General features: G+C 39.2%; 1 protein-coding gene across 1 annotated transcript in view; it reads right to left on the minus strand.

The window, feature by feature from the left end:
- Positions 1–26485, minus strand: part of ATP10B (ATPase phospholipid transporting 10B (putative)) — a 218112-nt gene extending 191627 nt beyond the window's left edge. Inside the window, exon 1 of the mRNA XM_055386545.2 lies at positions 26436–26485. The gene's annotated coding sequence lies outside the window, so the exon portion shown is untranslated. The remainder of the gene's footprint in view (positions 1–26435) is intronic.
- Between the last annotated feature and the right edge of the window lie 429 nt (positions 26486–26914).

Consider the following 26914-nt stretch of genomic DNA (forward strand, 5'->3'; position numbering starts at 1 on the left):
AGTAAGGTATGAGTGAATAGCTGAGGCCTTTCTAAATCTGGTCTTTCCACATATCAGAGCTTCATGTTTTATAGACACCTATGGCAATAGGCTGTATAGGAACTGTCAATATGTCTATACCCCAAGGAATATCCATAGGTCTGCTCTTTTCTGTGCTCCCTCCAAGCATGCCTTTTCACCTTCCTCATGCAAACTTTTCATTCCTTACATTCCAACCTCGCCAAAGGCTAATTATTTTCTTTTCAGAAACATCTTCCTCCAGAGAGAAAATCTGAATTTTGTACCTATTTTCTTAAATTCTATTTCCTGTTTCAATATAGTAACTCATCCTTCATTTCCACTCTGGCTGTGCTCCAGAATTTGCTTGTCAATAGGAATAGAGGAGTAATTCCAAGACCCAGCACTTCCACCACAGCCATTACTGCAGAGGCAACGTGTAGGCCATGCTTACAGGGTCTTGGACCCTGTCTTTCACATTTCACAAATGTTCTTAGAATTGTATCTTTACGCAATGGAGGAAAGTACCAAGAGTTTTGGAATATGGCTCCTCAAATCTGAACATCAAGAGAGGGATCAAATTTCATCCTATAATAGGCAAATTAGACTGTCTGAGCACCTTGATACCCTCAGAATATAAGCCAACACCTTTACTTATTAACTGCTAACAGGCACTTTACAAACACTTGTAATAGCAGGCTTGTAGCTCAGTAAAAGGAGGTGTGACCGGATTTTAAATTGTGTGCTTGCATTTTGAAATAAGCAATAACCAAGCAGGCTAGAATTCTTTTTTCCTTAAGACCTTGCTTCCTGTATACTCTGCATACACAATACTCATGAATAAAAGGCACTGCGATTGCTCCTAATGTCCCAGTTGGCAAAACAAGGGATTTCTGCTTTCTAAACCAAGGTTCTCCATTCTTTTGGATTATATGCTACAGTAAAATTTTCTAAGAAATTTTGGCAGCTGAATTAGGATTGCCAAATTTTTTACTTTTCCAATTAAGGTCATTAAAAGAAAAACAAAATAAAAAATAAAACCAATCAACTACTTTCACCCTCACCATGGTTTTGTTAAAAATGTTAGAAAGCCTGCTTGCCAGCTGCTTGGATACAAACTTGGTGCTATTGGTGGAACACAGCTGGAGTGAGCCTGGCCTTGCTGGCTGCATGGGAGCTGGGTGAGGCCTGTCACTGCCGGCTTTCCCCCACTTCCCTGGAGACCTGTATGATGCAGCAGAGGCAGCCATAATTTCCTTGGGAACATAACTCCATTGGCCTGAGAACCACACCCTTATCCCCCACAGTGGCCACAGTAGGCCCTGCCCAAGGAGAGTGTGAGCTCAGACCCACCTAACCCTGCCCGAAACTGATGGTTTTTCTCTACCTGCCCTAGTAGTTGAAGATAAAAGAGATACTCTCTTGGCAGCTCAATAGCCCCACCCATCACCTCAGAAACCCAAGTACTCATCCTGGCCAGTGTAGGGTAAGATTATATCCCCCTTCTACTACTGCAGCTGGTACACTCTTAAAAGTACTTTTGGAGTACTCAAGCCATGACAGCAACTCAGAACAGAACCACCCTCCTCCAAAGAAGGAAAAAACGACAGCTAATTCCACTGCCTGCAACACCATGGCTAACCAGAGGTCCTGAGTATGTCCACATGACAACTTCACTGCTAGCATAATCAGCATTCAAGAAAACCAGTGCACTAAAGAAAACTACAACCAAGGACTCTCACACAGTCCACTTCGCTCCCCTGCCACCTCCACTAGAGCAGGTGCTGGTATCCATGGCTGGAAGACCTGAAGATGGATCACATCACAGGACTCTTTGCAGACATTCCCCAGCACCAGCCTACATTCCCCAGCACCGGGGCACAGTAGCCTTGCTGGGTGGCTAGACCCAGAAGTGCAATAACAATCACTGCAGTCTGGCTCTTAGTAAGCCCCATCCCTAGAGAAAGCAGGAGAGCACCACATCAAGGGATTGCCCTGTGGGACAAAAGAATCTGAACAACAGCTTTTAAATTTTAGACCTTCCCACTGAAATGGTCTACCCAAATGAGAAGGGACCAGAAAAGTAATTCTGGTAATATGACAAAACAAGTTTCCGTAACACTCCTAAAAGATCACACTAGCCCTCCAGCAATGAATCCAAACCAAGAAGAAATCTCTGAATTGCCAGATAAAGAATCCAGAAGGATGATTATTAAGCTACTAAAGGAGGTATCAGAGGAAGGTGAAGTCCAACTTTAAAAAATTAAAAAAAAATGCAGGATATGGATGGAAAAGTCTCCAGAGAAATAGATATCACAAAGACAATCACAACTTCTGGAAATAAAAGATACACTTAGAGAAATGCAAAACACACTGAAAGTTTAACAACAGAATTAAACAAGTAGAAGAAAAAACTTCAGAGCTTGAAGACAAGGCTTTTGAATTAACCTAACCCCACAAAGACAAAGAAAAAAGAATTTAAAAAATGAACAAAGCTTCCAAGAAATTTGGGATTATGTTAAACAACCAAACATAAGAATAATTGGTTTTCTTGAGGAAGAAAAGAAATCTAAACGTTTGAAAAACTTATTTGAGGGAATAATTGAGGAAAACTTCCCTGGTCTTGCTGGAGATCTAGACATCCAAATACAAGAAGCTCAATGAACACTTGTGGAATTCATCGCAGAGATCATTACCTAGGTCCATAGTCATCAGGTTATCTAAAGTCAGGATGAAGGAAAGAATCTTAACAGCTGTGAGACAAAAGCACCAGGAAACCTATAAAAAAGAACCTATCAGATTAATGGATTTCTCAGCAGAAACCGTACAAGCCAGAAGGGATTGGAGTCCTATCGTTAGCCTCCTTAACAAATAATTATCAGCCAAGAATTTTGTATCCAGCAAAACTAAGCTTTATAAATGAAGGAGAGATAAGACCTTTTTAAAATAAACAAATGCTGAGAGAATTTGCCACTACCAAGCCAGCACTACAAGAAATGGCAAAAGGAGTTCTAAACCTTGAAAGAAAACCTCAAAATACACCAAAATGAACCTCCTTAAAGCATAAGTCTCACAGGATTAATAAAACAATGACACAATGAAAAAAAAAACCCACAAAGTATTCAGACAACAACTAGCATAATGAACAGAACAGTACCTCACATCTCAATACTAATGTTGAATGTAAATGGCCTAAATGCTCCACTTAAAAGATACAGAATGGCAGAATGGATTAAAATTCACCAAGTATCTGCTGTCTTCAAGAGACTTATCTGGCACATGAAGACTCACATAAACTTAAGATAAAGGAATGGAAAAAGATATTCCATGCAAATGGACACCAAAAGCAAGTAGGAATAGCTATTCTTATATCAGATAAAACAGACATCAAAGAAACAACAGCTAAAAAAGGCAAAGAGGGACATTATATAATGATAAAAGGATTAGTCCAACAGGAAAATATCACAATCCTAAATATATATGCACCTAATACTGGAGCACCCAAATTTATAAAACAACTACTACTAGACCTAAGAAATGAGATAGACGGCAACATAATAATAGTAGAGGGCTTCGGTACTCGACTGACAGCACTAGACAGGTCATCAAGACAAAGTCAACAAAGAAATGATGGATTTAAACTATACCCTAGAACAAATGGACTTAATAGATATTTAAGAACATTCTACCCAGCAACTGCAGAATATACATTCTTCTCATCAGCATATAGAACATTCTCCAAGATAGACCATATGATAGGCCACAAAACAAGTCTCAATAAATTTAAGCAACTCGAAATAATATAAAGTACTCTCTCAGACCACAGTGAAATAAAATTGAAAATTAACTCCAAGACGAACCTTCAAAACTATACAAATACATGGAAATTAAAAATCTGCTCCTGAATGATCCTTGGGTCAACAACGAAATCAAGATGGAAATTAAAAAATTATTTGAACTGAACAATAATAGTGACACAACCTATCAAAACCTCTGTGATACAGCAAAAGCAGTGCTAAAAGGAAAGTTCATAACATTAAATGCCTACTTCAAAAAGTCTGAAAGAGCATAAATAGATAATCTAGGGTTACACCTCAGGGAACCAGAGAAACAAGAACAAACCAAACCCAAACCCATCAGAATAGAAATAACAAAGATCAGAGCAGAACTAAATGAAATTGAAACAAAAAATATGCAAAAGGTAAGTGATACAAAAAGCTGGTTCTTACAAAAGATAAACAAAATCAATAGACCATTAGGGAATTTAACCAAAAAAAGAAGAGAGAAGATCCAAATAAGCTCAATTAGAAACAAGATGGGGGACGTTACAACTGTTACCACAGAAATACAAAAGATCATTCAAGGCTGCTATGAACATCTTTATGTGCCTAAACTGGAAAGCCTAGAGGAGATGGATAAATTCCTGGAAATATACAACCCTCTTAGATTAAACCAGGAAGAAATAGAAACTCTGAACAGACCAATAACAAGTAGCATGATTGAAACAGTAATTTAAAAATTGCCAAGAAAATAAACTTCAGGACCAGACAAATTCACAGCTGAATTCTATCAGACATTCAAAGAAGAATTGGTACCAATCCTACTGAAATTATCCCAAAAGATAGAGAAATAGGGAATTATCCCCAAATCATTCTATGAAGCCAGTATTACCCTAATCCCAAAACTAGGAAAGGACATAACAACAACAACAAAACTACAGACCAATATCCCTGATGAACATAGACGCAAAAATCCTCAACAAAATACCAGCTAACTGAATTCAACAGCATATCAAAAAGATAATACACTACCATCAAGTGGGTTTCATACCAGGGACGCAGGGCTGGTTTAACTATATGCAAGTCAATAAATGTGATACACCACATAAACAGAAGTAAAAATAAAAATCACATGATCATCTCAATAGATGCAGAAAAAAGCACCTGAAAAAATCCAGCATCTCTTTATGATTAAAACCCTCAGCAACATCAGCATAGAAGGGACATACCTTAAGGTAATAAAAGCTATCTATGACAAACCCACAGCCAACATTATACTAAATGGAAAAAAGCTGAAAGCATTCTCCCTAAGAACTGGAACAAGACAAGAATACCCACTTTTGCCACTTCTATTCAGCATAGTACTGGAAGTCCTAGCCAGAGCAATCAGACAAAAGAAAGAGATAAAGGGCATCCACATTGACAAAGAGGAAGTCAAGCTGTTGCTGTTTGCTGATATAATCACATACCTAGAAAACCCTAAAGACTCATCCAAAAAGTTCCTAGATCTGATAAATGAATTCAGTAAAATTTCAGGATACAAAATTAATGTACACAAATCAGTAGCACTGCTATATACCAACAGTGAATGACCTGAGAATTAAATCAAGAACTCAACCCCTTTTACGATAGCTGCAAAAAATAAAAAATAAAGTAAAAATACTTAGGAATATATCTAACCAAGGAGGTGAAAGATTTCTACAAGGAAAACTACAAAACACTGCTGAAAGAAATCATAGATGACACAAACAGATGTAAAAACATCCCATATTCATGAATGGGTAGAATCAATACTGTGAAAATGACCATCCTGCCAAAAGCAATCTACAGATTCAATGCAATTCCCATAAAAATGCCACCATTATTCCTCACAGAACTAGAAAAAACATTTCTAAAATTCATATGGAACAAAAACAGGCCCACATAGTCAAGGCAAGAGTAAGCAAAAAAGAACAAATCTGGAGACATCACATTAATCAACTTCAATCTATATTACAAGGATATAGTTACCAAAACAATATGGTACTGGTATAAAAACACCAATGGAACAGAATAGAGAACTCAGAAATAATGCCAAATACTTATAGCCAACGGATCTTCGACAAAGCAAACAAAAACATAAAGTGGGGGAAAGGACACCCTATTCAACAAATGGTAGTGGGATAATGCAAGCCACATATAGAAGAATAAAACTGGATCCTTATCTCTTATCTTATACAAAAATCAACTCAAGTTGGATCAAATACTTAAATCTAAGACTTGAAACCATAAAAATTCTAGAAGATAACATCAGAAAAACTCTTCTAGTCATTGGCTTAGGCAAAAACTTCATGACCAAGAATCTAAAAGTAAATGCAACAAAAACAAAGATAAATAGATGGAACTTAAACTAAAAAGCTTCTGCTCAGCAAATGAAATTATCAGTAAGCAGACAACACACAGAGTGGGAGAAAATATTCACAAACTATGCATCTGACAAAAACCTAATATCCAGAATCTACAAGAAATCTGAACAAATCAGCAAGAAAAAACCAAATAATCCCATCAAAAAGTGGACTAAGGGCATGAATAGAAAATTCTCAAGAGAAGATACACAAATGGCCAAGAAATACATGAAAAAATGCTCAACATCACTAATTATCAGGAAAATGCAAATCAAAACCACGATGTGATACCTCATTACCCCGGAAAGAATAGCCATAATTAAAAAATAAAAAAAATAGATGTTGGCGTGGATGTGGTGAAAAGGGAACACTTTTACACTGCTGGTGAGAATGTAAACTAGTATAACCGCTGTGGAAAACAGTATGGAGATTCCTTAAAGAACTAAAAGTAGAACTACCATTTGATTCAGCAATCCCACTACTGGGTATGTGCCCAGAGGAAAAGAAAAGTCATATTATGAAAAAGGGACTTGCACATCCATGTTTATAGCAGCACAATTTGCAATTGCAAAAATATGGAACCAGCCTAAATGTCCACCAACCAATGAGTGGATAAAGAAAACACACACACACACACACACACACACAGACACCCACCATGGAATACTACTCAGCCATAAAAAGGAATGAAGCAAAGGCATTCACAGCAATCTGAATGGAGTTGGAGAACATTATTCTAAGTAAAGTAACTCGGTAATGGAAAATCAAATGTTGTATGTTCTCACTTATAAGTGGGAACTAAGCTATGAGGATGCAAAGGCATAAGAATGATACATTGGACTCAGAGGACTTGGGGTGAAGGGTGGGAGGGAGATGAGGGATAAAGACTACATATTGGGTGCAGTGTACACTGCTCGGGTGATGGGTGCACCAAAATATCAGAAATCACCACTAAAGAACTTAAACACTTAACCAAATACCACCTGTTCCCCCAAAACGATAGAATAATAATTTTAAAAAGTTAGAAGGACATGATCTTAGAATAAATAATCATCCCTTAAGTTAAAAAAATTAGCTTTAGAAAAAATATTACGTTTTCTTTATTTTTCTCATTTTGCTACATTTGACTGTGGGCACAATGGTGCTATTTCACACACACAGCTTCACCCAGATCATGGTCAAGGCAGCTGCAGTTTGACACCTGCTCCTACTCAGTCTTTGGGGGATTTTTCAAGCTTGGTGGAGAAGTTCCAGGCTCCCAGGATCATCTAGGTCAGGGATGTCAAATCTTTTGGCTTCGCCGGGCCACAATGGAAAAAAAAAGAATTGTCTTGGGCCACACACAAAATACTTTAACAGTAACAGATAGCTGATGAGCTAAAAAAAAAAAAAAAAAAAAAAAAGTAAAAAAAATCCCATAGTGTTTTAAGAAAGTTAATACATTTGTGTTGGGCTGCATTCTAAGCTGCTCTGGGCCACGGGTTGGATAAGCTTGATATAGGTCAATATTCTCTTCTTTGAATTTGTATTTTCCCCATGTCACTTGAGCAATCAGAGGAAGTCACGCTTTGGGCAACCTGAGAAAAGCAGCTGTCTTTGACTGAATACTCCCAGTGTGTCAGGCACTATGCTTAATGATTACCTATATTTTAATCCATTAAAAGAAAGGAGAGATATTTTCATCCCCTTTCTCCAAATGAAGCGACTGTGCTTCAGAGACATTAAGCGTATTTTCTGAGCTCACAGTGCCATTTAATGGTAATTCTGGGATTTGAATCAAAGTCTCTCTGAATCCAAAGTCCTCATATTGGAATTATCTGTTGCCATAGAATGTATTATAACTATTACTTTGGTAGAAGCAAGAAAATGACACTTTGCTTCCAATATGGTGTGAGGGTCATGTGTGCAGAACCCCCCCCCCAAAATAACAGGTTACTCTGACTGGTTCTGGTCCTCAAATTATTTGAACTTTAATTATTTCACATAAACCTTGGCTCCCTAACAAAAGCAGTTTAATCCTGGGTTCTTGCTATGCTGGTGACTGCGGCTATGTCTTGATCCTTCTGAATATGGTAGTTGCATGAGAAAGCTGTTTTTCCACTATGAGTAGACAAATGTAAACTTGGTATCCTTGGTAATTTTTCCATATATTCCCTTAAAGATGTGTGTTTTGTGTTTGTTCTGAAGTCTGACTCCCTTGCATTTATTGGAAGTAAACTTTTTTCTCTTTCTCTCCCGAACATTTCTGTCTCTCAGTATTTCTCAGTCTTTCAGGTTTTCTTCAATCTGTTCCTCTACCCTACCTGATGCTATACTTCCTTCACTCCCAACTCCTTCCCCAGGTAGACAGTCTCTTCCTTTCCTCCAGTCAGGCCAACCTACCCTGGGGTCTTGGTCATTACCATCATTGTCATCTTCCTCTTATGTCTTCCCATCGTCATCATGAATTTTAAAGCATTAATTTACTGTATGTCTGGAATTTTGCTAAATCCTTTACGCCTATTGCTTCTTTTAATCTTTATTATTTCTAGAAGTCACATGGCATCCTCACAATTATGCTCTTTTTAAAAAAGAAACTATGATTTAGACAGATTATGCCATGTACCTAAATTCATATGGCTGAAAAATGGTGAAGCTGGGTGTGTAAGCTAGACCTGTCCAAAATCCATGTTGTTAACTACTTTATATTGCCTTTCTTCTTGAACACTTCCACAATTTCTTGGACTGCCCATACATCATGATCTAAAGCAAGGTCATCCTCACTTTCCAGGGCCATAGAGAATTCCTATCCTCTCAAATTTTAATCAGTACCATGGCATTAGGCATTGTTCTGTTTATATCATTTGCCACTATGTTATAAGTGCCCTGCCTACTCAGCTAAAACCTAAAAGAACTGGGACACAGACATGCAAGAAATAAGTAGGAGACAACATAAGCCAATTAACAGCATCTCAGGTTTATAGCCAGAGAATATATTGATAGGTGGGTTTCCCAGCAAGTTACCCAGGGTGGGCCCAAAGCTTTAAGAACATCCAGAAAGATGCATTCAGGAAGCTGATGGGCATCAGGGATTTGGCACAGTTGGCCTACTGTTTCTCTTTTCTTTCCACACATGCTGAGAACACACAGTATGTTGGACACTGGGAGAGGTACTGGGGATGCAGAACACAGGGGTGAATGAAACAGTGTGACAGGTGAACTCTGAAAACAGGAGCCTCAGTCTGGAGTTGGCATTTTTCAGTACTGAGCAAGTAAGGGGTCTTCCCCATGGCATGGAAACACAAGTACACACAAGGCCATGCTGACCATCTCCTGTTACATCTGCTTCCTTCTCAGTGCCCCATGTATACCATTTGATGCACACTGAAAGACAGAGTTTCCATAGATGAGTTGGAGCCATATGGGGTATCTGTTTAACAGAGGAGGGTAGTGATTTTTTAAATCCTTGGCAAATTCCATTGTCTTTACAAATTTAATTCTTTTCTAGAGACCCAGCTCTCTTCCTTCTCACCTGAAAGGTTTCAAAGACAGCTTTGTTGCCAATCCTGTCTTCTGTGTTTATTATAAAGATTGACAGGAGAGTGAAGTGCGTGTTACATAAGGAACAGCACAGGGTACCTGGAATTGGGACGGGGCCTACATTTCACAATTGCGGTACATTCTACAAGGCCCACACAATTGCTCTATTAAATTAAATGACTGCAATCTCCATCTGCACTGGTAATCTCCACATAGGCTGGGCGCCTTTACAGCCAACAGCCTGCAGGTGTGCAAATAAGCACTCACAGTCCATACCAGATGTCAGGGCCTAATTAAAATACAGAATGAAAGTGCTCTTCCCTAGGTACTAAGCAGGCAGCACTGTGGTGCTTCTTGGGACAGGAAATGGTAAAGGCATAAAATTTAATTCTAGTTGTAGAAGCAAATGTCTGCAAGAAATTCACCTCCTGAGAACCACTTAGCAGTAAAAGGAAAGTCAAAAGGAAACCATCTCATTCTCTTGTTCGACATCATTTTCAGTCGGTTGCCATAGTACAATTAGTACCATTGCCATAGCACAATCAGACCAAAAGCAGAGACTTAGAGTTAAGGATCCCAGCTTGATTTATTCAGATCCTGAAATCAGAAAAAGTCAGACATGCCCTAATGATAAACAAGTCGTACAGTTCATAATTTTGCCCGAAGGGGATGCCATGTCACCTGGATTCTAAAGGCTTAAGAGAACAACTGAAGAGCTATTGATCAACTAAATAATGTACAAAGAGAAGTGGTAGGAGGTAACTGTCTTTTAAAGCCCATGAGAGCCAGTGTTTGGGGTGATAATAAAAGTTTATAATCACTTAAGAATCTACCAAATCCTACCCCCTTTCCTCCTAATGTATTCTTTGTTTCTGTCTCTTTCTCTCTGTGTCTGTCTCTCTTTTTCTGCCTCCATCTCTCTTTGTCCCTCTCTATCCTCTCTCTTCTCTCTCTCTCTGCCTTTCTTGCTTTCTCTGGCTCTGCTTCTGTCCTTCTGGATGCCCACTGGCTAGTTGCCCTTCCTCTGCAATTTTGTCTTTCCTTCTCTACTCTCTTCCCCACCCCACCTCCTCATCTGCCTCCTTCTCATTTCCTCCATTTATTTTGTTATGTTATGAAAAACACGGGCCTTGGAATTGCAAATATCTGAGCATGAGTTCTGGCCCTGGTATATTTTCATTTTGTTTTAGCTGAACACATTTTTTTTTTTCCTTTTCCTTAGGCTTAATTTAAAAATCAGATGAATTGAATTCCATGGTACTCTCAAAAAACAAAATTAAGTTATTTGAAATATGGGTAGCTCCCAATTTATTTATTCAGGAACCCTAAGGAACACTCTTTTTCATTTAAAAGTGGCTTTTCACATTTCCCAATGCAAGGTATTTTTATCTTTGGTAGTACACATGGTAATTTTGGTTAGTGTACTTTTATTTTAATAGCAAAGCACTTATTTTAACACGGTCTTAGAAAAAAATGAAATAAGCACATCAAAACCATGTTTTCATGGATGTGAAATAGTTGATCTAAATAGTATTACGTAAACCACTGAACAGATGGTAAAATAGTTGATCTAAATAGTATTAAGTAAACTACTGAATAGATGGTATGCAATTCTGGCAAAAATAATGAAGGTGTTACTTGAATGACGGTGTAACAATTTCTATAGCGTAGGTACTTACATACTCAGCATATATTGGGTGGACACCATACACTAGGTCTACACATTATTTTCTATCCTTTTTCTCACCACCCTCAAAAGTGACTGAGGCTCTGAGTGGTGAATACATTTGCTGAAAGGGATGGAACTGGGGTTGAGTCAAGGCTTTGGCCTCAGTTATAAAGTCACACACCTTCGATTATATCGCAATACCCTCAGAAGTATGCACAGTGCCTGTAGGTGGTGAGTTTGTAAGAAATGATGGATGCTCACTGGCATAATCATTTAGGTAAAATGTATCCTTAAACTCTCATATCAGCCTTACAAGGTAAACATTCATCTCTTTCTTTTAGGGGTGATAAAATAGGCATAAAATGGTTAAGTGGCTTACACCTCATGCTGAGGAGTATTTGGGATTATTCCTAAATGCTGTCTAATAATACAGCATCATTAGCATCTTTAACTTCCATTTCTTCTAAGTGCTGGCTGAAGAGTCTTGGGTGTCCCACATATAGGGTATGATTATAAAATAATGAGAATAATCTTTAAAGAATTACTTCATGAGCTGCTAATAAAAGGTAGATTTCTCATAAATTTATTGTCCCTTTTATAAAAGGTATATGTCCTTAAAAAATTTGATTGTGTGTATTTAAGAAACTCAACATGATATTTTGATGTACATAGGTACAGTGAGATGCTTCATATAGTCAAGCTAATTAACATATTCATAATCTCACATAGTCTCTCCCCACTTTTTGTGGTAAGAATACCTAAATCTACTCTCTTACCAAATTTCTAGTATAGAATACAATATTATTAACTATTATGCTCATGTTGTACCTTAGCTCTCTGTCCCATCTTGCTTTGATCCAAGCCAGAGTTGGTAAGAAAAATGTATCTGTGGTAGGAAGGATTCTAAGATGGTCCCCAAGATTCCTGGCTCCTGTTTCACACATACTGTCTCCCACTTATTCAGTTCCATACTATTCTAGGTACTGCTGGGAAGGGGTATGGCAGATGTATTTAAGGTCCCAAAGCAGTTTACCTTAAGACAGAGGTTAGCCTGGATAAGGCCAACTAATTGGAGAAGCCCTTCCAAGGGCTCTTCCTGCAAGAGAGATTTGAAGTGTGACAGGTGAATATTTAAGTTGCTTCCATAACTTGGCTATGAGTAGCGCTGCAGTGAACGTGAGAGCAGAGATTTCTCTTCGACATACTGATTTCAAATCTTTTGGGTAAATACCCAGAAGTGAAATTGCTGGATCATATGGTAATTGTTTTTAGTTTTTGAGGAACCTCCATACAGTTTTCCACAGTCACCACTAATCGACATTTCTAATAATAGTGTATGTGCAAGGTTTCCCTTTTCTCCACAAGCTCTTCTTAATACTACCCTCAGATGATGCCTGCAAAGTGTATCATCCCTTGTGGGTTTATGTGCCAGGTTGACTTTTCTGATCTGCTCCTTTCCTCCTGAACACTGTGCCTGTCATCCAGGAAGCCAGCAGAAGGTGGTGTCTATGGGATGTGGCTGTGATGCCTGGACTGTGGTCTTGTGTCCTCTAACAGCAGTTCCCAACCTTTTGGCATCAGGTACCAGTTCTGTGGAAGACAATTCTTCCAGGGATGTGGGGGCATGAGGATGGTTTCGGGATGAAACTGTTCCACCTCAGATCATCAGGCATTAGATTCTTGTAAGGAGTGAGCAACCTAGATCCCTGGCATGCACAGTTCACAATAGGGTTTGTGCTCCTATGAGAATCTAATGCTGCCAGTGATCTGACAGGGGGTGGAGCTCAGGCAGTAATGCTCGCCTGCTTCTCACCTCCTACTATGCTGCCCATTTCCTACTGATCCATGGCCTGGGGGTTGGGGAACCCCTGTCCTAAAAAGCCAGTCTTCCCTGGGGCAAGTCAGCGATGCTTAACTCAGATTCCCAGATATCTCTGGGTTTGCAATTCTAACTGAAACCCACAGTGTAAGTCTTTAGGGAGAAATCTGTTGGTAGCTCTAAACAGTTGCTGACACATGGAAAAACCAGGACTGTATGGACCACACTTAACCAACCATGAAAACTATTCTGCTAATTTTTAGAATTTTGTTGTGCTGACTCAGTAAGAAGGCTATTCGACGGAAATCAGGAACACCAAGGGTGTATTTGTTGTCGTTATTTGTTAATTAACTCTGTGGTTCTGTAACCTTCGCGTTACTTAGACTCTCTAGGGCAAGTGTTAGTGGGTGCCTGAGATTGTTCTAAGGACTGATGCTAATCTGGTTGCTAAGAATCACCTGAGGAGTTTTGAAAAGTAGAGAAGCCTGGTCTCGTTCCTCAGACATGTTGAAAAATAGCTGTAGTCTTAGCTAATGGAAGCAAATAGCTTTGTTTTGGACAGGCTTTGCAATGGCTTATCAAAGGAATAGGGAGGTACATGAAGCTGAGAGCCTGAAAACAGGCTGGATGGGTAGGAAGTCTGGGTACCAGCCACCTGCATATTTTAAAGGCACCTTGGGTGATGCTGATGTTCAGTCGGAATTGGGACTGTCTTGGCGAGGTGGTTTCTGGGGTAATTTCCAGCTGTGTTGGAATGATACTAACACTCCTAAGAAGATTGCCCATTTATTCAGCTAAATAATTTATATGCTATTTGTTAGGTATATTAGCAGCTTCAGAGTGGCTAAGAGCTGAAGAGTTATAGATTTGGAGCAGTTAATATTTTTCCAACATCACACAGCAAGCAAGTGGCAGATCTAGGCCTTAAACTCCATTCGACTTGACTCTTAACCACTCTGCTACCATTTATTCTTCAGCAGTGTAGTGGCAAGTTCTGGGTGAAAGAGTTTTAGGGCACCAGAAACATCCCACCTCTGTTCCACCGAGCAGTTACATGGTATGTGGATATTCCTATGCCTGGCAGACAGTCTTATTGTGCGCACCCTGACCTCCTAGCTCCTTTGATCACAGAATCTAAGTAAAAGGATCGTGTTTTCATTAACAACAACAAAAACTACTTTACAAAAAACTAATACAGTGGCTCTGAAAGCTCATGGGTCATTTGTCGTTGTAAAGACTCAGGGAAGCTTTTGTGGAGCCATCACACTTCTAAATTTTCTTCTCCTCTGTTTATTCATATACAGACTCCCGATTTAGTGTTTTCCCCTGCAGGTAGGAAAATGCAGCAGTTTCTCCTAAGGGCTCTAATTGAGGATGATGTTTTCTTCTGCTGTGGTTCATTAGAAGTGTTTCCAGTGTAACCCCAGGAGGTGGACATACAAAGTAAATGACATTGGTCTTCAGTTCTGCCCCATAGGAAGAGCAACTGGAGGTCCCGGCAACTTAATGACAGCTAATGAGGACGGAGTTCTCCACAGGTTGTACTGGCTGTGCAAAGCAGCCTCCAGGCATTATCACATTTCCCCCGGAGAAGCAGCTGAAATCTAAGTGTGCCTAAGAACCAGGGATATCCAGGGTTCTGATTCTCTTTCATCAAATTGTTGCATGACTTTAGGCAAATCCCTCAATCTTTCTTGATATTCAGAATTTGTACATGGGTAAAATGAGTTAAAAACACCCTCTGTTGGTGACTTGAGGCTTAAGGAGACATCATATCTGCAAGCTGTTGGCAAAGAATTATGTGCTTTGCCAGATTTGGCTCTATTAACTGTGCCCCACTTCTTTGGCACAGTCTGGGACCATTCTTTATATTTTCCTGAGGTGACTTATGTGTTGGGAGGCAGGTGGAAGCCTGGTCCATGAAGGACTTATTGCTTTAGATTTCTTAATTTCAGGTTGGGAACAAAAATACAAATCTAGTCTCTGTATTTTGCTGGGTGTTATGTTTTGCAAGTAACAGAGACACAAACTTAGGCTCCAGCTGCGTCTGGCTTTGTCTGTTTGTGAAGGGCAAGGCCTCTTTGTTTTCTGCAGGGGGCCTCTCTTTTCTGCCTTGTTTTTACTCCCAGTTAACAATCTCACAGTGTCTTAGGGTTGCACAGAGTCTCCCTCACTGGAGGGAGTGTAACTATGAGCCATGAATAAAGCCAGCAAATGGGGAAAAATCATGCTGATAGCATTTTACTTATGCCAGCATCACTGCCTCCGTGGACCCACCAGGCTCCTATGGAGATTCACATGAATCTTCTGAATCAGGGAGGCAGAACTGAAGTTTGTTTGACTCCTTTGAAAACAACTCTGTTCGTGATCTGTAGCAGCTCTGCAGAAGTCACTAGCCGTGGCTGTGTTTATCAGTCAGACCCCTAGGCTTTGCCCTGGCCTATGTCTCCCTAGGCCATGCCTGTCTGCACGCAGCCATGTCAAACTCTATTTCCAGGGGCTGAAGTAGACCTGTATCTGCCACTGGCCATCCTAACAAAGCTTGCCCCTCGAGGACAGAGGTCTTTGAAAATGCAACTAAGCAGAGTGCAGGAAGGCAGATTTAGTCAAAGTCCCACTGCCTGATTTTAATTTGATAGTGCCTGCTTTCTTTGTTTTGTTTTCACAGCTGAAAGTCCTTCCTAGTATATATGTTTTTTAACCTCTGAGGATTACTATAGGAGCATAGGGCACAGAAAAATAAGATGCACCTTATATGTGATTGAATATGGACTACAGCACTGACATAACTTTTTGTTCTAGCTCCAATCCCAGTTTCAAGTCAGCTTGACTCCTTTAAATAACGTAGTGAACTATTCTTGTATGTTGCCTGGGTTCAAATCCAAGCTCCACCACTTACTAGCTACATGGGTTCAAGAACTCATTCTGCTTTCTGCAAGTTTCAGATTTTTTTTTTTTTTTTTTTGAGATGGAGTCTCGCTCTGTTGCCCAGGCTGGAGTGCAGTGGCGCGATCTCGGCTCGCTGCAAGCTCTGCCTCCTGGGTTCACGCCATTCTTCTGCCTCAACCTCCCGAGTAGCTGGGACTACAGGCACCCGCCACCATGCCCGGCTAATTTTTTGTATTTTTAGTAGAGACGGGGTTTCACCGTGTTAGCCAGGATGGTCTTGATCTCCTGACCTCATGATCCACCTGCCTCTGCCTAAGCTTCAGATTTTTAACCAGTAAAAAGGAGATAATCATTGTAGCTGCCTCACAGGGCTTTTGGAGAGATTAAATGAGCACCCTCTAGTATCCTATAAATATTAGCTATTGTGGTTACTGTCAAGAGTATTCAGGGACATTTTAACTAGGTGTCCTGGGGCAGCTTTATGAAGGAAATGGATGGCAGGCATGTCAAGGGATCTGATGGTATCAAATCAGGCTGTAAACTCCATGGGGGCCAGGACTGTCCCTTGCTCACTTATTTCCCTGTCCTCAGTGCTTGGAACATAGGAGGCACCCATAAATATTTGAAGAACTAATGAGGCAGATGACCTAAGTTCAAGTCCCAGTTCTGCTACTTTTGGTCTTGGGCAAGTTATTTACCTTCTTGGATTCTGAGTTTGTACATTTATGAAATGAGGAGAAACAATCTTTCAGGAACAGCTATAAAATTAGTCAGCTGGTACTGTGTGCTTACTATATGCCAGGCACTGGCTAGGTATGTCCCAGGGGCTACATTGTCTGATTTTTCACAGCAGCCCTGTGAGGTAGGTGCAATTACTGCTCTGTTTTGTAGCTGGTGTAACTGATATTTACAGAGGGCAAGAAATGTACCAGATTGACACAGCTACTGAGTGATGGAGATGAGGTTTCCAACCAGTTAGACTGGTCCCATACTCTGTGGATACTCTATGCCTCATACAGACTCTGGGATAAAGCAGGAACTCAAAATGTAGCCTCTGCTACTGCTTTTGTTATTAGTAAGTTTTTCCTGTGACACTTGGCCCAAGGGAAAGGTTCAGTCAGCCTAGTCATCTCCATGCTTATAACAATATGTCCATACTTGAAAAAGCCCAGTCAGAACTCAGAGGCTGAGATTTCTCTCTGTGTTTTTGACACCCTGGCCAGCATACTGATTTGAAAATTGAAGCAAACACACATCTTCAGAATGATTTTAGTCGGACACTTGCTAGTAATTTCCACAGGCAGCCAACCAGGAAGGCAAGGGAAAGAGTAGGTTGACACTTTCGGGGAGCTCTGAGTGATCTGGCAAATGGGGATAAAACAACGTAAAGGCAGGTGCCTGAGCCAGACCCTGCCTCCCTGATGTGATGGCAAATTATAAAGTTGGGGGAAAGTTTGAGAGGGATAGGATCTTTGAGGTCATCTAATCCCAGTGAGGAAAGACGACCAGAGTAACAAGGATATTCAGAGCTATGGAAGGGATGGCAATGAAGGGTCTCTGATGAAGGGTCTGCATGAACAACCCCTAAAGTGGGCATCCATGGCTTGTGCCAGGCCAGCATCCACTGCTCCATTTTCTGGTGACAGTATCTTGGTTTGGGGAACTGCCCACACAAGTTAAATATGTTGACCTGAAGCTGATGCTGTCCTTACTACACTGTGCTATCACTGCTCAAGGCTGCCCTACCCTCCTATTAATAGATAAATCCTGCTAGCCAGTCCATGGAAGAGTTCCTACACTTGCTTCCCACAGCTGCATTGGGAAATCCAAAGATGGAATATGGAGCATTAATTTCTCTAGTCTTCCAGCAAAGTCACATAATACAAGTACCTTTCTCTCATGGTAGCTTTGTAGGGCTTGTTCAGCTAAGATACCAATTATTGAAGCAAAGTGAGAATAATCAGAGAATTACACTGGATGTGTACAGAAGCTGGCTATATGTTCCTGTTATTAATGTCACTATCCCCAACCTGGCTCCAGCAGTGACTATGTGGTTTTTATATAATCAGCAAAAAGCTTCTAAACACCACCAGTGAAAGCCAAGTATTTTTCGAAACAATTCTCTAGAGGATATACTTATTGCAGCATTGTATATAAAAGGAAAAGATTTAAATCAACCTAAATATTCATCTATAAGGAGCTGTTACATAAATTTTGGTACATTTCTACTATACAATATTATGTGGCCATTAAGAAGAATAAGTAATGGTTGTGTATACTAATATAACACAATCTCTAAGAAGTAACAGGTGAAAAAAACCACCTACAGAGACTGGATGTATCACTTAGGTTATAAAAAAATAAGGGGCATCCACATGGGAATTTGTATGGATATAGACTCTCACTGGAAGGATACACACATACAAAGTGGTTGCTTTAGGGGAGAAAAGTAGAGAGGCTGTAGACAGGCTCTACAGAAAGCTTAATTTTCAGTAAATATTCATAATGCATTAAACATGCTTTTTACCATGTCCACGTATTATCTAAAGTAAACACATAAATAATTTTAAAGCCATAATAAATAGTTCTTCATAAAGTATAAAACTTCACTTGGAAACAGCATCTGAACCTTCCTCCTTCACTCAATCCCAGTGAGGTGGCAGCATTTAAAAGCATTTTACTTTCTCCCACAGTGGAGACCACAGCTGCAAGGGTGGAAGAAAGACTGCTCCAATCCTACAATATCCTTCCTTAAGAGATTTGATGACACAAAGTGAAAGGAAGAAGTTGTCCAAACTCCTACTCATTCAGTATTTCTTCAAAAACTCATAATAGAGCAAAGAAGAGGCTGAAAGTCAGTTTTCCCCCTCTTTTTTAAGTATCTGGGCAGCAGAAGCATCCAACTCTATCCCATAAGCCCACTTGATTGTCATCTAGGAAGTCATGGACCAGAGGATGTCACATCCAGGGAGCATCGGCTCTGGGCAAGACAATCCACTGTGGTGTGAATAAAATAACTTCTATTCATAATCACTTTTATCCAAAAATATTTACTTTTAGAAAATTACAGATATGTTATAAATGCATACACACATAGCAAGGGCATATTCTGAAAAGTTATTGCTAATAGGGGTACATTGTCAAAATATTTAGGAGACCACTTTATCGACTAATTCCAGAGAGGCAAAAGGCACAGTGGCAGTAACACCAGTGTTAAAGTCAGGTGGATTTGTGTCTAAATCCAAGCTCTGTTCCTTATTAGCTGTGCTACCCTGAGTGAGTGATTCTGCTTCTCTGTGTCTAGTTCATCACTTGTAAAAATGGGATAATAGTAGTAGGCGTCTTAAGAGTGACCATGGTGAAGAGGGAATGGAATAAAGTCTGTGCAGCATTGAAGCAAAGGGAGAATGATCAGAGAATTACATAGGAGGTGTGCAGAAGCTGGTTATGTGTTCCTGTTATTAATGTCACTATCCCCAACCTGGCCCTAGAAGTGACTTTGTGGTTTTTATATAATCAGAAAAAGGCTACTAAACACCAGTAGTGAAAGCCAAGTACTTTTCAAAACAATTCTCTAGAGGATATACTTATTGCAGCATTGTATATAAAAGGAAAAGATTTAAATCAACCTAAATATTCAGAATGGCTCCCACTGATTCCTACCCCCTAAGATTTACACCCTTGTGTCTTCCCCTGGCCTTGAGTAGATATAGTGACTTACATCAGTGAACATATTAGGCAAAAGTGATGGGATGTCTCTTCGATAACTAGGTTACAAAAGACTGTGAGTTTCCTCTTGCTAACCGTCTCTCTTACTCTTCTTGTGTATATGCCCTAAAGGAGAGGGCAAGCTGGCAAGAAACTGAGGGGAGTCTCTGGACAGTGGCCAGTGAGGAAATGAGACCCTCTGTGCAACAGCCTTGGAGGAACTGAGTGTGACTAATCACCATGTCAGTGAGCTTGGAAGTGGATCCTTCCCCAGTTGAGCCTTCAGGTGGGCCTGCAGTCTTGGCTAATACCTTGACTGTGTCCTTGTAGGAAACCCCTGAGACAGAGAACTCAGGTAAGCTGCTCAAAGATTCCTGACCCTAGAAACTGTAAGATAATGTGTATTATTCTTTTAAGGCAGTGAATTTGGGGGAGATAATTTGATATTCATCGATAGACAAATAAGGTAGCTTGCAAGTACTTAACAATGGATGCTGTATAAAAGCTCAGTAAAAGCTATGGTATGGAATATTACATAGCAGATGTATGGCTATGTCCTTATCTCATACACATGGTAGGCATCACTGATTACAAAATATTTTCTCCTGGTGAATCCAGATGCAGTCTCAGAATACTAACACTAAAGTCCAGGAAGCTATCAACTGTTCAGACAAAACCAATTCTAATCTAGTCAGTACTTATCACCTCTTTACTCTAATATGTAATATTCCTTTAATGGGAGACAAATTCTTTCATGGTGAGAGATAGTACTGCTAATTATTAGAACAAATCTTTGAATGTATACAAAATATAAATGGCTGACATTTCATTTCAAGAATAGATTTTCCTCTAGAGGAGGGTGAGAGAGACTGAGAGTACTGGAAACCTTAAGAGAATGGAGGAGATAAGCCTAGAAGTAGAAGCTGGGAGCACGGAAGCTCACCTTATTTCTCTTTTTAAACCGTGATTTAGCCTTTTTATAGGGTTGCCATATAAATATACATGTTTTTTGGTGATTTCATAGAACATAATTTACCCTTTTTTACACAATAGCATCATTTAATCACAATACTAACAATGCATTTGTTTCAGAAATGCAGGCAGTTGAGATTAACCATACAAAACTCTAAGGTAGTATGTTCAGACTTAAACATCTAGAAAATAGTTTCCAGACTTAAAAATAGTTATTAAATCTCCTTCAATCACACTAAAAACTTCACTTCTATCTGTGCATCTCATTGGGGTTATTTCCAGGAACACTTTTCCCCCTTTACCCCAGTGTACTGTGTAATAACTGGATTCCCGAACTGAATACTCCTGAAACTTTTCCTACTCACCCACAAGAGAATTTATTCTTAATTTCAATAGATACTTTTAGATTCCAGCAATTGTTTAGAATTCATGATCTACTCAGGTCTATAAATTGTGATGGCATCATTAAAGTGACTACAGATTTTACTGCACTACATACTAGGGAGGCTTTTTCCTTTGATTTCATAGTAAATGTGTTACATGTGTTATATTTATCTAAATTCAATGCATGAAAGTAATAGCATGTTTATATCTTAAGGGCTGCCATTTTGAACAAAGGAAGGAATGGAGGGGAAGTTGCTATGAAAATGATGAAATTGTCAAAGGAGTAAACTGTTGTTTTGAAATAGGGAACATATCCTTCAACTCAGTATGAAATGTGTTCTTTTTTTTTTTTTTTTTTTTTTTGAGACGGAGTCTTGCTTTGTCGCCCAGGCTGGAGTGCAGTGGCGCGATCTCGGCTCACTGCAAGCTCCACCTCCCGGGTTCACGCCATTCTCCTGCCTCAGCCTCCCGAGTAGCTGGGACTATAGGCGCCCGCCACCACGCCTGGCTAATTTTTTGTATTTTTAGTAGAGACGGGGTTTCACCGTGTTAGCCAGGATGGTCTCGATCTCCTGACCTCGTGATCCGCCCGCCTCGGCCTCCCAAAGTGCTGGGATTACAGTGAAATGTGTTCTTTGCCCAGTACAATATAGTGTGGGCTATTTAAATAATGTACTCTTAGTATTTATGTGCTTCATTTTGTTGGTTAAAGCAGAGAGATCTCTCGAAAATAAGAAGAAATCCAGGTAAATGACCACAAGGAATTGTCCTTTAGGTCCATAACATGCATATGGAATACATGGGGATCTTGAGAAAATGTATATTTGGACTCAGTAGGCTGGTCTGGGTGAGGCCTAGAATTCTGCATTTCTAAGGAGGTAGTAGGTGCTGTGGATGCTGCTGGTCTGCAGATCTCACTTTGAATTGCCAAATAGCAATCCCCCTTTTGCCTTGGGGATGTTTGAAAGATTTTTAGGTCAATGCTGCTCTACGTCCAGGAGCCTGTGGTGTTGTCGGTTTGTGATAGGTACAGGGTGTTTGTTCAGTTAGCTCTTTTGGCGGGCACAGAACTCCAGACAGACATTAAGTGAGTTAGGGAAATTGAAAACCACCCTTGCTGCTCTGGGAAGGATGACAGAATTCAAGAAACTTAGGTAAGATCCTGAATGATATGATAAAAAACATCTTTGGAAATAGAAAAGGCAAATAAATATCATTTATGGAAAGAGAAAAAATATTTCATTTTCCAGTGTGTTTTGGAGCAACTCATACTGGCACAACATAACAGAACCCATCCATTTTGCAATCTATAGAATTCAGTATAAAGTCACATGTCCAAGTTTATTCCTACTTTAATTTTCATAATTGCACAGCAACCTATCTTGTTTAAAAATGGAAGTAAAATATAAAAATAAATCAAATGCTGGCCATAAAAATAGGTTGACCTTGAGGCCAGGGTTGAGTGGTTTACATTAAAGATAAACTCTTGACTGAAAGGATGGTCCATTTACTACAACCTGCTCCTTATACAATACTTTCTGAGGCAGAATTATTTTTTGCCTTAAAACAGTAGAGTAATGCCTAAAATTGTATGGTTCTACATTTCAATTGTTGTGGGATAGAAAGTATTATATACAAAAGAGATACTGGAGGTTGAGTAAGGAGATTGGGAAGATAATAGATTCCCTAGAAATGCCACTCTTTAGGAAGTTTCTTGCAAATCTCTTCCTTTCAGGAAATATTTTCTATATAATTTATTCACTCTTTCACCAAAAAATGTTGAAACGCAGTAATGTAAATATATTAAACACTTGGTATATATTGGTCAGTAACAGCAACAACCACCAGAACTGGCTCCTGCCCACAGGGAGTTTACAATTTAGACAAGTCACAGAGAGACGTTGCTGAAGTAAACACTAAAACAAATCTAACGGTTGTCTGCAATAACAGCAGATTTCTTATTGTTCTGTGACAACTCGGTGTAAAAATGTGGCATCAGCAAAGTTTACATTTATTGCACTTTGTCCCCATTTTCTTCTTCCATACACACACACACACACACACACACACACACACACTCTCACACTTTAGGAGCCCAGCCTCACAGGCATATCTGAGCCCCCAGAAGGGATAATGCAGTATCAATATTCTAGTCCTCTATGGTTCTTCCCTCCCATCCCTGACCTAGCAATACTCTTCAAGGAGCTTACTAAAGAGACAGCAATATGTGCAGAGAAATATCTCTGTGCACAAGAATGTTTTGATGTAATTAAAAATAGTGATGATATAGCTAAGAATGACAGGTATAGTTTAAAAGAGGATTGAGTAAAGAAATTATCATTAATTCCTGAGGTGCAATACTAATCAATGGCAAAAAATGACATGTACATACACACACACAAACTACAAAGGAAAGATGTCTATAATATTGAGTTCACAAAGTGGGTTTGAGAATAGCTTGTATAAAAGGATCTCACTATGTAACATTGTATTCATGTGTGTTATGTGTTTATACATAACAGGTATTTCCATTATATAGAAGTATATATACACATATATTACAAATTACATATACACATGTAAGTCGTATACCTCCTCCAGGAGGACTTTTTAATTCAAAGGAAATTTTTTATTTTCTTCCATAAGTTATTGTGGTACAGTTTGGTTACATAAGTTCTTTAGTGGTGATTTGTGAGATTTTGGTGCACCCATCACCCAAGCAGTATACACTGCACCATATTTGTAGTCTTTTATCCCTCGTCCCCCTTCCACTCTTCACCCCAAGTCCCCAAAGTCCATTGTATCATTCTTATGGCTTCGTGTCCTCATAGCTTAGCTCCCACATATCAGTGAGAACATATGATGTTTGGTTTCCAATTCCTGAGTTACTTCACTTAGAATAAGTCTCCAGTGTCATCCAGGTCACTGCAAATGCTGTTAATTCATTCCTTTTTATAGCTGAGTAGTATTCCATCATATATATATATATGATGGTATATATATCCATCATATATATGATATATATTCCATCATATATATGATATATATATTCCATCATATATATATATGATTGATATATATATCATATATATACAATATATATATGGGTGATATATATGGTTGATATATATATCTATATATATGATACATACACACACACACACACACACACACACACACACACCACAGTTTCTTCATCCACTCACTGATTGATGGGCATTTGGGTTGGTTCCATGATTTTGCAATTGCAAATTGTGCTGCTATAAACATGTGTGTGCAAGTATCTTTTTCGTATAATGACTTCTTTTCCTGTGGGTAGATACCCAGTAGTGGGATTGCTGGACCAAATGGTGGTTCTACTTTTAGTTCTTTAAGGAATCTCCACACTGTTTTCCATAGTGGTTGTACTAGTTTACCTTCCCACAAGCAGTGTAGAAGTGTTCCCTGTTCACCACCTCCAAGCCAACATTTATTGTTTTTTGATTTTTTGATTATGGCCATTCTTGCAGAAGGACTTGCCTCTATGCATATACACATCCTGTGTCCCACTTATCATCGTGGCTCATCAGGGAACTGAAATTGAGGAAAATAATAATAGCTTAATCCACCTTGGCCAGGTAGCATATTTATACTATAGCTCGAAGCTTCGAATCCCAAGTGGTGTGGATCTTTGAGGCAGATCAATAAAAGACAGATTTTGGGACAGGAAAGTCTTTCTGAAACTCTTAGATTATTTCCTATAATTTATAGGTCATTACCAAATATAAGGCCATACACAGCTCACAGGAGACTCTTAAAACTGAATGGTGAGATCTTGCAAAATTATCTTCTTTTGGCTGCACAAAGCAATTGCCTATACTTTAACGGTGGTAAGCAATGCTTGGGACAATGAATTTGAGAGTCCTTTTTAATAGAATGAACTCCTGCAGGTAATTTTCAGGCAACAACTCAAATTCTTATCTAAAAAACTAATTTTTAGCTTTTCTTTTCCTGTTGATGCTTTTTCAGGCAGGTGGAGGATTTTCTTAAGCACTTGGTATCTGCGGAGTTATGCACATCTTTGTGAAGAGCCCAGACAAATTAGAAAGTCAAATTAGCAATGCATATTTAATGCTATTTGTAGTTGTTGTTGTTGTTTTTAAGTTGGCAGTGATGTTTACTCTTTGAGGGGGAATTTATAATTATGCAAATTGGAGAAACAGTCTGCAAATGGTATAATGATAATGCCTTGGGTTTTATATCTAGAGTCTAAGTATTTCTTTCATTTTACCCATGACTAGAGGGGAGGTTAGCCAAGGCTGGTGCCTGCTTTCTCTGCCATGATGGAGTATATGAAGTCTTGGAGCTTGAGTATCTTTATAAGCTTTCATCTTAGAGGAAACACTGCTGAGATTTTCATAGTATCATCTTATAGTAGATACTATTGATTGCCTTTACAATCACTATTCTTCCTTTTTTCTTTCTAATAAGATTTTAGTTTTGTTTATATATCCACTTTTCTCCACACAACCATGTAGTTCAGGGAATGTGAGTCCCATTCTTAACATCAAGAAGGGACTAACAGTTAGTCTAAACCAATCGTGGTGGTTCCATTTGTTTTGCTAAGGACTGGTTTAGGCAAGGGTGTGTAACACATTTCTGGCCAATAAATGTGAGAGGAAGTTTGCTGGAGACTGATGAAAGAGACAGCCCACTGAAGAGGTCATAATCCAAGTCTTGGTAATATTACTGATTTACTCCATTGACAATCTATGGACCTCTCTTACCTTGGGACTTCTTATGAGGGCCGACAACTTTTTTCTTGTTATTTAAGCCACCTTGAATCTGTACTTTCTGTTACTTGCAGCTAATAGCACATCTTAAGTGATATATAATTTGACAGGTCCTATGTTGTCTGGGGAATATATACAATGGAGAAAGTTTAAACCATTTACTTGGCATCTGACATACCAGATCAGCTGATGTTTATTTTACTGGGTTGGAGGAAGAGATAGCGGTGGTGTTTTTTTTTGTTTTGTTTTTTGTTTTTTAAATTAGACTCAGAGGGTACATGTGCAAGTTTGTTTCATGGGTATACTGAGTGATGCTGAGGTTTGGGCTTCTAATGACCCCATTGCCCAAGAAGCAAAGATACTACCTGATAGGTAGTTTTTCAAGTCTTGCTCCTCTTTCTCCTTCCCTCCTTTTTGAATTCTCAGTGTTTATTGTTCTCATCTTTGTGTCCATGTGTAAGAAATGGTAGTTTCTCATCTTGGCAGTGGAGAGGAGTTCATTATCTCCACTGAGTGAGATGAATAATAGGAAAAACAACTTACTCTTCACACTGTTGCTTTCACTGAAACAAATGTCACCAGTTGGTTCTGATTCTCTTGTCAAAGGAAGCCTGCATGACACAGGACAGAAAAGAAATACAAAATATATAATCTCATTTTAGTATCAGCAATAATCAAGTATTTTGCCCTTTTTTCTTTAACTGGATGGCTTTAGCTTTAGACACACTTTATAGAGCAAGTGGAATAGATTCCAAGGAAGTTGTTTCAGTAGAAACATTTTATTTCTACCAGGGAATCAGGTCTGCTACTTTATCTGCCACCATATAGAATGCAAATTATGGTCCCATAGATCCTCAGCTAAATGCCTAATTGCTCCATGAAATGTGTGCTGGTCCAGCCACTCAGTGCATTTCATCTTTTTTGTCACATTGACTGGTTTCAGAATGGGTATGGGATTTCAGACCAATGAAAGTCAGTTCTGAAACTTGTGTTGAAAATGTAGTAGAAGGTCTCTTTCTACT

Source organism: Gorilla gorilla, chromosome 4 (assembly GCF_029281585.2).
Source record: "Gorilla gorilla gorilla isolate KB3781 chromosome 4, NHGRI_mGorGor1-v2.1_pri, whole genome shotgun sequence".
Classification (NCBI taxonomy): domain Eukaryota; kingdom Metazoa; phylum Chordata; class Mammalia; order Primates; family Hominidae; genus Gorilla; species Gorilla gorilla.